Raw genomic sequence first — 15,478 nt, 5'->3', positions numbered from 1 at the left:
CTGCTAGAGATAGCAGTCAGAACTCTCTCAGATCACACTCTAACATCTTAAAAGAAAAGGCTTTGGATAATGTAGTACTGGGCACAATGTGTTTGGGGATAAGACGAGCTGATTACAGCTTGATCATGGTTGACTCTGAACAAAACTATGCAAAAACAGACTGGACAGTTGAGAAAAAAGCAATATGTGCAGTGTGTTTGGTACCCCAAATACTGTAGAATGGTCTGCTACAAGATAGAGACATAGTATAACCGATAGAGCTGTAGATCGTTTTCAATTATTCGACTGCTAAACCATGTCATTGATGTCATCAGTTTTGACTAACCTCAGGTTAAATAACAACAGACTTGTATCTTTTCCTCAATTTGCATGTGATTTGTATGTAACTAGGAAACTATATTAACTTTATGTGAAATTATACACTTGGAATTTAAATTCAAGTGATGATATTATACTGATTGCAATTCATGTTTGATTTTAATTAGTAAACATTTTAAACATTTTATCTTATCTGAACAAGTAGCTGTCTGGAATATTACTTTTTTGGTGTTTCAAAAACATTTTAATTTCTGAGTTTGACAGCAGCTTCCTCATTATTTTCATTGTATTATTATGATCTAATCTTAAAGTAATAGACAATCAATAAAATGGTCATAAGTTCAAGATCTATTACTACATACATGGTGAGAAGACCCGGCAAGCCAAGTGAGATCATTGCCAGTGCCCCTGGACTGGCTCTTGTGCGGGTGGCATATAAAAGACACTATTTTGAGCATGGCCGTTGCCAGTACCGCCTGACTGGCCTTCGTGCGGGTGACACGTAAAAGCACCCACTACACTCTCTGAGTGGTTGGCGTTAGGAAGGGCATCCAGCTGTAGAAACTCTGCCAAATTAGATTGGAGCCTGATGTTGCCATCCGGTTTCACCAGTCCTCAGTCAAATCGTCCAACCCATGCTAGCATGGAAAGCGGACGTTAAACGATGATGATGATGATGATGATGATGATGATGGTGTTGTGTCCCTCTGAACTGATATAAAATAGAAGTAGGAAGGGCATCCAACTGTAGAAACACAATTTTCATTTACAGATCCATCTTACAGGAATAAATGAATGTAACGCTATCTACATATACAACCATTTTTATTTTTTATCAGTTATGCCACCAGAAACTGTGTCTCTAATTTTGTTTTTTCCACCACATTCATGGCAGTAACAGCTATTGCTTTGCTGTTTCAACCATCTTTCTACACTTCATTAATTCTTTAGTATTTTTAGATATTTTCTAATTATCATATTCAAATTATTTGAAATGTTTTCATATTTGGTGCCTACACACGTGCACGTATGTATATGCATACATGTGTGTATGTTTCTATTCAATATAATGATGAAGACATGAGTCTGAGGTGTCAGCTGTCTCAACTAATTTTCTCATCACCTATTTTCTGCTAGCACAAACCAGATCTACACTACATTCATTTGATCATCTCTGTTTTTTTCATACAGTTTCATCTAACTAATTCTTCCTGGATGGCCCAACATGTTTAATATCCATATTATCATATTGGTTATTTTTCTCTTAATCTTAGATTGAGCAGTGATTCAATTCCAGTTTGCTTTATTAGCTAACTTCTCCTTGAATTATTTGGAGTAGGTGAAGCAATATCTCTCAGTTTATTTCCCCCTTTTCTAGACATAGTCACTATTTTCACTAACCCCAACTCTGTTCCTAAAAGTATCATTGAAGTTCAATTCATGACTGTAGAAGATATTACCTTTCCCACTATATCTAGTTTGACAATTCTATTATATGTGATATACCTCATCTACTACATCTAGTGCACCCTTTTCACTACATCTAGTGTAAGTTTTCCACTATGTCTGTTGCATTTAGGTTTCTGTCAATTTTACTAGAGATTTTCTATACCATTCCCAGAATTTTATACAATTGAGGTACTAGATCAAAGAAAAGAGCATTATTCTATTTGTATCTGTACACTAAAAATGACATCCTTATTTTTAATTTTATGGACTGAAACATTAAATATGTTCACAACATGGTTGTGAATAGTAGCTTGTCTGTTATATCAATAATTTCATGTGACCATCTAAATGGATATTTACTTTGGCATATCTGTGAATACTTAGTATTGATTTGATGAACAATATACCTATGCATGCAAACACACACACACACACACACACACACACACACATTAGTATAACATTCTGATTTTGTTGAAATGCAAAGTAATCTTTATCAACATTTCTATTGGGGAATGAGTTATTATGAATATTATGTTTTAAATGTTTCCAGACAATGATTCTCCTTTCATATGTAAATACTGGATTTTTCCATCTCTGTGCCTGTTAAAAATTATGATTATAATACAGAATAAAAAATGTGAAGATTTTTATGTTGTCTGATATAGTATTGTAGATTGAATAATCATTCTGAGGGGTAATTAATTTTCTATATAGATATATGGCATATGGTATATAAGAAAAGTTATGACTTATGCAAACCCAAGGTCACACAATTTTGATTCTTATTTCAAGCCATTTCACTTTTTTCATGTAACTAATGGCTATTAAAAATATGTAAACATCCCAAATTTCCCATGGCCTCTCCTCTAAAATGTAAGACCATTATACCCAGTCTAAATAACACAATATATATGAGTGTCTTTTTTTTTTCTAATTTTTATACATTTACATTTGACATTAGTATTGCACATTCATTTTGAAATATATAGCTGCTATTCTAGAAAAACATTTTGGATGAAGGAAAATGTTTTATTGTGGTAAAATAACCAATGTTTGATGATGCAGTACAATTACAAATCATGGAAAATGTTATAGAATTTCTAACTTCAATCCAATCTTATTGATAACCATCTTCACAATACAACTGATTCATAGATACTTGTTTTATTTGAATTAATGTTTGTCAGTGTCTGTCAATACTGATATGTGCATATCAAGAATAAATGCATATTGAGATGTCTGTTAGTAACATTTATTTTGAACATCCCAAGATCAAATGTTTTCTTTTCCCATTAATTCATCTTCTATATATTGATTGCCTGTGCCTCATTACTATACATTCTCTATTAGAACCACCTTAGAATCTTGTCTTAATATGTTATCAACAATGATATTAGTTTCACACATCAATTCCTGTGACATATTTAGTTTTAGGTCTATTTTATTATCATTTTTTAATGACATAGTGAGAGGAGCAATGATAGCATCCATATCTCATTCCAAAAGCTGGAAATTGATAAGAAGAAGGGAGGAATGTATCCTCGAACCAAAGACTTGGCTTGAATGTTTTCAATTGGATAGGCTCTACTAAAGTACCCAAGAACATGATAGTGGTGATGGTGTTAAAACAGTCAATGGATTAAGTTTACTAAGAAGGGAAAGAAGGACTGTATGCTACATGTTACAGAGAGGATAAGTGAAAGGAGAAAGAAAGAGAGAGCACATATGCTACAGAGAGGAGAGGAGAAAGAAGAGACAGCATGTTAAATAATAAATTACATGAACTAGCTACACATTCTGTATTTCCAGCTTACTTCCTACAAACAATGATAATTTCTACCTCTTGTACTTTAGACTTGCCTATGTCTGTTACATTAGCTGCAAATTTTATATTTTCACCTTCATATATCAATCTTACCTGTCATTCTAGCACACTAACTTTGCTTTTAATGATGCTATTATGTTAGTAATTGAAAATAAAATCTCCTTGCATTATAACTTCTCATTCACCTTATGGGAGCTACCCTTATTTCAAAAGCCTCTACATTTTACAACTGTCTCAGAAGAGCCTACATATTTTCCCTTTGAGATGCACAAAAAGTTATATGATGCCTCAGATTTAAAATACAGATATTACTGTGAAAATAATTGTTCTTGAACCAGAAATATATACTGCTTACCAAGAATTTCTTTAGGAGATTATCATAAGTGAAATTAAATCAACTTTTCTGATTGTCATGCAATGTACAGATAGCTTCTTTAGTTTTACATTCAATGTTTGAAAGACAAGATATGGCTGTCACATCATTCTGGGTACCTGAAAGCTGAGTTAAGTGCACTTTTCAATAGTATTTTAAGATATGAAATCTTTAATATGTAATATATTATACTGGTTAGAAAATATTTAATATTAGTTATGTTTAATATTAATTATAGAGTAATGTATATAGTTTTTGTTATAATTTGTAAATTGGAACTTTAGCACGTACCCTTTTTTTTTAATGACTATGATCATGAGGAAGAGACTGTAGCCATGATCTATATAAATCCTCCAAGTCTGGTCAGAATACTGCAGTTAATCTGCAGCTTAAACAGCTGCAAGTAGACATCAATACAAAAGAAAAAACATGAATGTTGACATTTTGGGGAGAAAAGGTTGGGTGTTGGATTAGTTCAGAGCTTGAAAGCTGAAGAAAATAAAGAATGAGTAACAAAAGGAGAGACAGGTATGTGGGTGTGGTTGAATGGACATAGTATGTAACAAGCTAGCTGTGTGGTGTAGATGTCAATTGTAGTAATGATAGAAGAGACAGTGCATTAGTGGCTTAGAGGGAGGTGTGTGAATGTCAGTGAGTCCATATCAATCACTTGGGTGGCTTTTCTTCAGACATAATCTAAGATGTTTTTGTGTAGCAGTTGCTCCAGCACAAATGCAGGAATAATGTTCCATTGTGTGAGGCTTCATCCTTGGCTTTATAGACGATCAATAGATGTTCAATGAAGAAGTAATTACTAGCTCTGAATAAGAAATTTGTCTTCAAGACACAGGATGTGTTAAGTTATAAATGTGAGTTATGGAGAGGTTTAGTATCTGTAGCAATTTTGTTGTAAGTGGGGGTTTAATTCTGTGTTGTTTAAGACTAAAGGAGATGATGTACTATACTGATTCCTTCATTCTGTTGACCATGTCTTCATGTTGTTATTGAAGGAGACAAGTTGCTATGTCTCCTTAGAATAAAGTCTTCAGGCCTCTGCCCATGAAACCAGTGCAGGTTTGATATCTAAGTTACATGTACCTGGTGTCTATGTGTGGAAGATCAAGAAATGTGGTACCATCTTCATTAAGAGTGAATATTGTTAGAGGTGACAGTAAATAGATCATTAATGTACTGACAGACGAAAATTTGTGATATAACTGAACCTTGGGACACACCACAGCCTACATTGTGATGGTGTGATCTGACTGATGAAGCCCATAAGCAGGTAGTTTATCCTGGAGATGTCAAATGCAGCAACATTATTTTCACCAAATTTCTCAAGAATGAGAAACCACTGGTGAGTGACATAAAAGAGCAAGTTCCCAGAAGATTTGGTTTTATGGAATCTCTCTTGGGGTGACTAAGGATAGAAAGGAAGAAGGTAACTGCTAACAATAGTTACCTTAATTTTAGAGATTTTTGAAAGTTAGTTGGTGAGAATCAGTATGCTTTTCCTTTGAAGGGATAGAACACACTTGCATGTTCCCAAAGATCAGGACACATTGAAATCTTTAGTACTAAAAGGGGTTTGCTCTGGAGGGCCACTATTTGAAAGAAATGAAAGGAACATTGTGAAGTCCAATTGAATCCTGTTGTCTGGAAGTGACCAGAAATGACATGGTGATGAGATTGAAGAAAAGAGAACTTGATGGAGTATATGTAATGTTCAACTTAATCTTTTAATTACTTGTTCACTAACTCTTACCATGACTGTAACTGCTCCATAACTCTTCATTCAAGCAAAAATATTCTGGGGTTTTTTTCTTCAGTTCTGTTCCAAACTAACTCTTATTTAACAATGAAGGCATGTTTAAATAAAATTGCATCTTTGTCATTTCAAATACAATTTTTCCAATAAACTCTTGATTTTTTTCCCCAGACACACTGTATAATGGTAACTCAGTAAGCCTCATAATTCTTAGCTATTACTCATAAAACCTCAGAAAACTTTCTACTTTCCATTTCTCTCCTGTTGAACCAAACTAAGTATTTGTCTTTTTATGTAATCTTTATAATTCTTGTCAGATCATTTAATTCCATAAAAAGAAAGTTCTTTTCTCTTTATTCTATTATGTCAGTATTCTCTAGTTCCAGTATGCTGTTTTGCCTAAGTTGACATTATTCCATAATTTGTTGTAAGATATTTTCCAAAATATTCCTCCTTTCTTTGAAGAAAATCCATAGCAACAAGGAATCCATATAGTTATTGCTAGGTTAACATATGTTACTACCTCTCACTTGCAATGTCTTCTAAATATTCTGTCAGAAAAAAATGTTTTTAATCCATCAGACTTAACTGGAAATAAAAGTGGGAAATAAAGTAATATTTTTATTACTAGGAATTTATATCACCACTATTATGGCTGTTTCTACCACCACCACCATTGCCACAAATAATAATAATAATAATAATAATAATAATAATAAAGGCCAGCAATTTTGGGAGTAGATGTGGGGAAAGTCAATAACATTAACCCCAGAATTCAGTTGGCATTTTATTGACTCCAAAAGGATTAACAGCAAAGTCAACCTCTGCAGAATTTGAACTCACAACGCGAAGAAGAGCGAAATGTCACTAAGCATTTTGTCCAGCATGCTAACAATTCTACCAGCTGACTACCTTAATAATAATATAATAATAATAATAATGATCTCAAATTTTACCACAAAGCCAACGATTTCAGGAGAGGGGTTATGTTCAACTGGTACTTATTTTATCGACCCTGAAAAGCAAAGTCAACCTCAACGGAATTTGAACTTAGATGTAAAGACAAACAAAATGTTGCTAAGCATTCCATCTGTTGTGCTAATGATTCTGCCAGCTTGCCACCTTAATAATAATAATAATAACAATAACAATGGTTTCTGATTTAGGTCCAAAGCCATCAATATGGGTTGGGGATTAGTTGATACCCAAAGGATAAAAGATAAAGCTGAACTCAGAACATGAAAAGCCAGAAATACAGCAAGATCTTTTTTTTTTCTGATTCTTTAATGATTCTGCCACTTCACTGCTATTTTAAGGTTTTCTGAGTTAAGTAGGAGGCCAGAAAATCAGAGGGGAGTGGTTTAGTTGATAACATCAACACTAGTACTTGACTGGCACTTCCTGACAAGAAGAAAAGCCAAGTTGACCTTGGCTGGATTTAAACTCTGTATAAAGAGTTGTAATTTAGAACCACAAGGTATTTTCTCCAGTGCCCTTGTGATTCTGCTGCTTCACCACAAATAATAATAATCCTTTCTATGATAGGCACAAGGCCTGAAATTTGGGGGAGGAGGCTAGTCGATTACATCTGGTACTTAATTCATTGACCCCAAAAGGATGAAAGGCAAAATCAACTATGGCGGAATTTGAGCTCAGAAAGTAAGGATGGACAAAATGCCACTAAGCACTTTGCCTAGCCTGCTAACGATTCTGCCAGCTCACCACCTTAAATAATAATAATAATAATAATAATAATAATAATAATAATAATAATAATTCTATCTAATTCACGAACATGATTAGCAGTTTTCAGTGGAAAGGATTTGTTGATACCATTAACCTCAATACTTGATAGTGCTTTATTTTATTGATCTTGGAGGGATAAAAAGCAAATCTGACTTCAGTAGGATTTGAACTCAGAATGTAAAGATCTGGAATAAATGCCATGTTCCATTTTTTTTTTTTTCTTTCCAATATTGTATCAATCTTTTCAAGCTCACTGCTCTTAACTAATAATAATAAAAATAATAATAATCTTTTCTGATATAGGCACAAGGCCTGAAATTTTAGGGGAGGGAGAAAGTCAGTTACTTCAATCCCATTGCTCAACTGATACTTATTTTATTGACACTGAAAGGAGAAAGGCAAAGTCAACCTCAACAGAATTTGAACTCAGAACGTGAAGATAGATGAAATGCTGCTTAGCATTTTGCCCAGCATGCTAACAATTACAAATTTTGGCACAAGGCCACTATATATACAGGGGTTGGACAAAATAATGGAAACACCTTAAAATTTCAAGCAAATTTTTTTTAATATGGAGTAGGATCCCCTTTGGCAGCAATTATAGCTTGAATTCTATGAGGTATGGACTCATATAAAGTTTGAATTGTTTCCAAATGAATTTTTGTCCATTCTTCAGCTAAAACAGTCTCCAGTTCTCATAGTAATGATAGTGGAGGATATCAACTCCTTACTTGTTTTTTCTAAAATGCACCATAAATGTTCAATAATATTGAGATCTGGGGACTGTGATGGCCAGATAAGATGTTCAACTTCACTAGAATGTTCCTCATTTCATTCAGTAACAACTTTAGCTGTGGGAATTGGTGCATTATCATCCTGAAAGCTTGTGTTTCCCTCCAGAAACAGTTCCACGACCATAGGATGAATTTGATAGAGATAAAATGCTTAAATAGTCTTGACTATTAATTCTGCAATGAAGGGAAACCATTGGGCCAGTAGATTTCCAAGATATAGCCCCCACCCACCCAGATCATCACAGATCCTTTTCCATGTTTAACAGTTGGAAGAATGCAGTCTGGGTCAAATGCTTCTTTTGGCTGTCTCCACCCATATACTTGGCCGATGGTCGGAAATAATGTAAAGGTTGTCTCGTCTGAGAAAATAACATTCTTCCACTGCTCTAGGGACCAATTCTGTAGGTTTTTATTCCACTCAAAACACTTTGCAATGTTTGTTTATAAAAGTAGTGGTTTTCTAATAGCAGCTCTCCCATGAAATTCAGCTTTGTGCAGCTCTCAAAGGACAGTTTTTGTGGAAACTGGGTTCTCAAGGTGGTCATTCAGCTCTGCAGTAATTTTGGGAGCTGTACTTTTGTGAACCTTTCTAACAATTCGTGTAAGAGTCCGACGGTCCGTCTCTGAAAGTTTTGGTTTTCTTCTGGAGTTTTGTTTCAGTGAGGAGGGTTTTCCCTCTTTCTCAAAGGCTGTCATTACTTTCGAGACAGTACTTCTTGATACACTAAACATTTCAGCTGTTTTCATTATGCTAGCACCTGTCATACAAGCACCAACAATTTGACCTCTTTGAAAGTCTGATAGATCTGTCATTTTAATGAATTTTAATTACCTTTTTCTGATAATATCTGAAAAGAAACAGCAATTTTAGCAAAACATATTAAGCAACACTAATAATAAATCAAAAACATAAAAATAAATTAACTTTTGACAGTTTTATAGATATTTCAAAATTATGATGCTATGCTGCTAGATGTTTCCATTATTTTGTCCAACCCCTGTATGTATATATATATATATAAACATATTGTTAACAAAAGTCAGGATGCATGGTGTTCAGTTACTCAATAAAAGAAAAATGCATTAAATACTACAAAACGTACACATAGGACAGACACAGAAGGACCCTAATTCTTCATCAGTTATTGACCAAACAGTCGTGTTTGCTTGAGCCCTAATTCTCTGCAAATTTTGTGGTGCTGCCAATATACAAAGTTCTCAGTCTTATCATTAAAGGCATGAAACTGAGTTTTAGTATTTTGGTTGATAACTGATGAAGAATTAGGGTCCTTCTGTGTCTGTCCTATGTGTACGTTTTGTAGTATTTAATGCATTTTTCAGAGAGATAATTTTTGCATATACAGTTATGTATATACATCGCTTTTTCTTCTTTCTTCCACTTGCTTTTGCTGTTGAACTATAGTCATGCAAAGAGACTGCCTTGAAGAGTTTAGTCAAACAAATCAACACTTGCCTAGATCCTATGCAGCATCTTGGGCAAGTGTCTCCTGCTTATAACCTTCGGTTGCCCAGTGCCTTGTGAGTGAATATGGCAGATGGAAGATGCATGAAAGTCTATTGTATATATGTGTGTGTGGTGGGGGATCTTTGTGTTTATAGCCACCCTATTACTTGACAAATGGTATTGGTTTGTTTACATCCCTGTAACTTAATGTTTCAACAAAAGAGGCAATAGAATAAGTGCTAGATTAAAAGATATATAAGTCCTAGAGTTGATTTGTTCAGCTAAACCCTTTAAGGTGGTGCCCCAGCATGGTTGAAACAGATGAAAGAATATATACAAGTCAGAAAAAGGCATACTCAATATTTATAATGGAGTGGGTAAATTTTCATATATTATTGAGCAGTATATTACTTGCTGTGACATATAGCTAGTCAGAATGTTAGCATCAGTTTTGCACCGGCTATTACATCAATTTTGTCTAGGTGCTATAGTTTGTATGAAACCAACAGTAATATTGTGACCAGTTACATATCATAACTAATATATTACTTGATGATATATATATATATATATATATAACTTTGGCCAATTCCCAACAGGGAGGTCAGTTGCAAGGCCACTCTTGTGCTTCAAAGACAATCTAAAGCAATGCAACATTTCCTTTTCTTCCTGGGAAAACAAAGCATCAGAACACAGGATCTGACACCAGTCCTGCTTCTTCTCAGTTCAAAGATCTGAGCAAAGTTGGCTCCAACATTGAGACCAACTTTGTGCAAGCACATGACAAACTGGCAAAATGCTACTCCTCTAAATGGAAATCTTGCCTGTCATTGTGGTTTTGTGGCACAAAGCAAAGCAGGCCTTGCTGTCCACTGAAGAAAATACATAGTAAATGTTCCACAAGCATTCAAGAAATTGAGTCCTCAACTTGTTCAATTTGCCCAAAGGTTTACATGGCACCAGCAGGTCTGAATTGACACATTCAAGTTCATAGAACATGAATACTGCTTCATTTTACTGAACCCTCATTTGTCATTCATGAGTGAATCCATCACACACACACACACACACACACACACACACACACACATACACACACACATGTACACAGAGATATACATACATACTGAGCTTTATCATTGGAAGATGTTCATCTGATAACAAAAACTGACAAGACATCAAAGAATGGTAAAATAGCAATATTTATGCTACTTGGAAAGTTTTCTCATCAAATCCAGGTTTTATGGCTTCATATATAAAATTTATTAACAACCTATTTGCTTTGACTAGGAAGCAAATTTCACTAGGACATATGCATACTATATTATGTTTTAAAAATTAATAATGCATCAAATTGAAGAGATTGCTACTAAATGAAGGTATTTATGCACTAATAGGTGTTTATTTGAAAGATATTGATCCTCAGCTGAGTCATCAGTTATCAATATTTTAAAGAAGACAAGTTTACTATTTGATTGATATCATTATTTTTCTGGGAGTTAACTATTTTTTTGATGTAGTAAATCATGAACTTCATTTGGTAATCTAGTTATGCATGGAGTGAGGCATCTAACAGTACTTTCATTGATCATGAAAAGAAATTCAATTTTCATGGATAGATGTTTCCATCAATCAAACATATTTGTTGTAATATCTGTTTTCTACATTATTTCATATTTGGATGCTTTTATTTTTCTGAGAATGATTCTGTTAATATCAATTCACAAATAATGATGAACAGTAGAAACTGTAGAATACTAGACTCTACACATTGTTGTATGAAGTTACATCAGTATCTTCTGAATTCAAAATTTCATTGATATTGAATTTGCTTTTTCTCTAATAAAATAAAGGTCGGCTGTTCTGCTTGAAATGTGGAGTAGTTGAACAGGCGACAACTGATGAAGGATCGTTCTTTATGATACTTGTCTTGTTTTCCATTTGTTTCTTTTGTTGTTCACATACAAAAGTTCGTATGTTTTCGTATTTCATGTTGTTTACATTTTGTGACATCCTGTACCCATATGTGCATATATATATATATATATATATATATATATATATTATTTATATTATTATTTGATTGAACACCATGCATCCATTTCCAAGTAAATTTATCTTATATATATATATATATATATATATATATATATATATGTGTGTGTGTGTGTGTGTGTGTGTGTGTGTGTGTGTGTGTGTGTGTGTGTGTGTGTGTGTGTGTGTGTTATATATATTTATATATGTTATATATATATATATATATATGTGTGTTATATATATATATATATATATATATATATATATATGTGTGTGTGTTATATATATATATATATATATATATATATATATATTTCTGTGTGAGTTAGAGGTTGAGAAACCAACTAAGGGATAGTACCTATCCAGTATAGTGCTGGTTGTGTACTCAATTATTCATAATCAACTGCTAGTTATTGCATGGCAATCTTGCAATTGAGTATTGTATATGGGCAGGGGTAAAAATGTAATTTACCCATGATTTATATGGCAAGTAAGAAAACAGAGAGGATATAAAATTGACAGACACCAGCCGATAAATATTCAATTATGTCTATTTATTCAGTTGTATTGGATGAATACACACACATGTATGAGTGATACAGATTAAAGAGTGGAAAAAACTGGTAACTGCATAGACAAGGGTGTGAATACATACAAGTATATAAAAACAAATGAGCAAAAATATAAATGGGTGCACAGGTACTAGTTCCTTACGGCAATTTCTGCCAAGAGGCAAGAAAATCTCCTTGGTTTTATGGTCTATATATACATCTGTGTGTATGTGTGTATATATCATCATCATCATCATCATCGCTTAACGTCCGCTTTCCATGCTAGCATGGGTTGGACGATTTGACTGAGGACTGGCGAACCAGATGGATACACCAGGCTCCAATCTGAAGTGGCAGAGTTTCTATAGCTGGATGCCCGTCTTAATGCCAACCACTCCGAGAGTGTAGTGGGTGCTTTTACGTGCCACCGGCACGAAGGCTAGTCAGGCGGTACTGGCAACGGCCACGCTCAAAATGGTGTATTTTACATGCCACCTGCACAGGAGCCAGTCCAGCTGCAGTATATATATATATATATATATATATATATATACATACATACACACATCTCTTTATGTATGTATAGATATATATATATATGTGTGTTTGTGTTTATCATCATCATCATTTAACATCTGTTGTCCATGCTGCCATGGGTTGGGTGGTTTGACCAGATCTGGAAAGCTGCACCAGATTCCAGTCTGATTTGGCATGGTTTCTGTGACTGGATGCCCTTCTTTACACCAACCACTTTACAGGGTGTGCTGGATGCTTTTACGTGGCACTGCACAGGTAATTTTATGTGGTGCCACACAGGCACTTTTAAATGGTGTTACACGGGTGCTTTTACATGGCACTTGCATAGGTCAATTCTCACCACTAGGGGGACCAGTCTTGACACTTCTGCTGCAGAATATGGATCTTCTTGAGTGCAACAAGGTGCCAAGCATCTCAGTCCTTTGTCATCTCACCTGAAAGGTTCAGGGTTCTGAGGTCGTTCTTCAGCACTTCATCTGAAATCTTCCTGGATCTCCCACTTACATGTGTTTCCGATATATATATGTATATACAGATATATATGATAAACAATAAATAATATTTAATATATATACATAATAAGCAATAAATAATATATATTTATAATAAAAAATAAATAATATATAGTATATATATATGTATATATATATATATATATATAATAAACAATAAATAGTATATATATATATATATATATATATATATATATATATATAATAAACAATAAATAGTATATATATATATATATATATATATATATATATATATATAATAAACAATAAATAGCATATATATATATATATATATATATATAATAAACAGTAAATAGTATATAGTATATATATATATATATATATATATATATATATATAATAAATAATATATATATATATACAATAAATAATATATAAAATAAATAATGTATAATGTATATATATATATATATATATACATAGAAGCGGAATAGCCTAGATTAACATAGATTAGCACATGCATATATGGCTACAGGACATCACCAATTCTGCAAATAACATGAAATGCATAAACAAACTCGGGAAAAATAAGTGAAATACATAAACAAGGAAAAAATGGAAAACAGGACAATTTATCTATCTGTTCCTTATTTCAAGCATTCAGCGTCATTGAATGCTCAAAATGAGGAGTAGATAGCTGACAACTGATGAAGTGTCCATTCTCTGTGTTAATTTGCCCTGTTTTCCATTTTTTTCTCGTTATTTATATATTTTACTCATTTGTTTACATATTTCAACATCCTTGAAAGACGAAACACCACAACCCTGGCTAAGCACCTATGGTCATTGAAAAAAACTCCATAGAAGACAACATAAAATGAAGGATATTAGAGAAATGCAAAACTTACTTCAAGAACTGCAGAAAGTGCAGATTATGTCTAGCTGAGAAAAGATCCATATTAAAGAACTCTCAGTGTTCATGTACCTACCTGAACAGTAGATATAGATATGAAATTTTTAATCCTTGCTCACAGGAAAAGAAATCAATTCTATCATACTTATGTGCTCTATCATGACTATAACTGCCACTTCCCCAAATTTGGCTTGTCCACCACCAATGCCTTTGACCAGAATACACACAAATGCACTCACAGACACATATATGCCCTAACATGACTGACATTCACCCAACAGATACTTTTTACATTCCCTAATATAAGCCCTTACACTTTTAGTATCCCTACACAAGTACTCCAAAGAATTTAGCCAAAACTTAAACAAAACACACACAAACACACAGGCACTTATGCAGCCTTTGGGCACCCCTACTCTACCACCTGAAAATGCTACACATGTAGTACCACTGCCCACATTCTAACTCTACAAGAACACCAACCCTAAAACATACACTTCCTATACACACTTCCAAAAAAACTCGTCACCTTGCAACACCTCCAGAGGCAGTTTTTTTTTTTTTTTATGCAAAGGGATACAACTCTTAATTTAACCCTTGTTCGGTTCATTTCATCATCTTTTTCACAGCGACTACAAACCAAATTGTCCTTTCCAATAATAGAGAGCAGTCCCCTTATTCTTCCATGACTGCCATCTTCTGAAGAGTGCAGGATTACATAATCAGGCTGTTATCTAACACCCCATTGAAACCCTAGTGCAATTGGTAAGATCAGCCATAATGGATATATAATACTGTACACTTCAATATATATATATATATTCACACACACACACACACACACACACACACACACATGTACCTGCCTACATACATACAAGGGGATACCCAAAAGAAACTGGAATTTTGCAATATTATTTTATCCACTTAGTTTTACATGTTTACACCTTCAAAGTATTCTCCATTTGAATTAGTGCTATGGTCTAGACATGTTTTCCGCTGTTTGAAGCAGTGCTGAAACTTCTGCAAAGAGATGGCTTTTAATGCCTCCATTGTTTTTTTTTTTACCTCTTCCACTCCTGCAAATTCTGTAGCACCAGCTTTTGTCATCCGTGTTTACCTTTGAAAAAAAGGTCCAGGTCGACTTCCAGCTGTTCTTTCAGTTCACGACACGCATTCAGTCCTGACTACTTTTGATCTTCCATGGGCAAGTAAGGCACAAATTT

The 15,478-nt window shown here is 33.8% G+C and overlaps 1 protein-coding gene across 3 annotated transcripts in view; it reads left to right on the top strand.

Moving 5' to 3' along the window:
- The window catches only part of LOC106876459 (caspase-7), a 360,978-nt gene that overhangs the window by 206,662 nt on the left and 138,838 nt on the right, over nt 1–15,478 (top strand). The window lies entirely within an intron of this gene.

Source organism: Octopus bimaculoides, chromosome 7 (assembly GCF_046866305.1).
Source record: "Octopus bimaculoides isolate indiv1 chromosome 7, ASM4686630v1, whole genome shotgun sequence".
Lineage (NCBI taxonomy): Eukaryota > Metazoa > Mollusca > Cephalopoda > Octopoda > Octopodidae > Octopus > Octopus bimaculoides.
The sequence above is the reverse complement of the archived record's forward strand: the minus strand, read 5'-3'. Positions and strand labels throughout refer to the sequence as shown.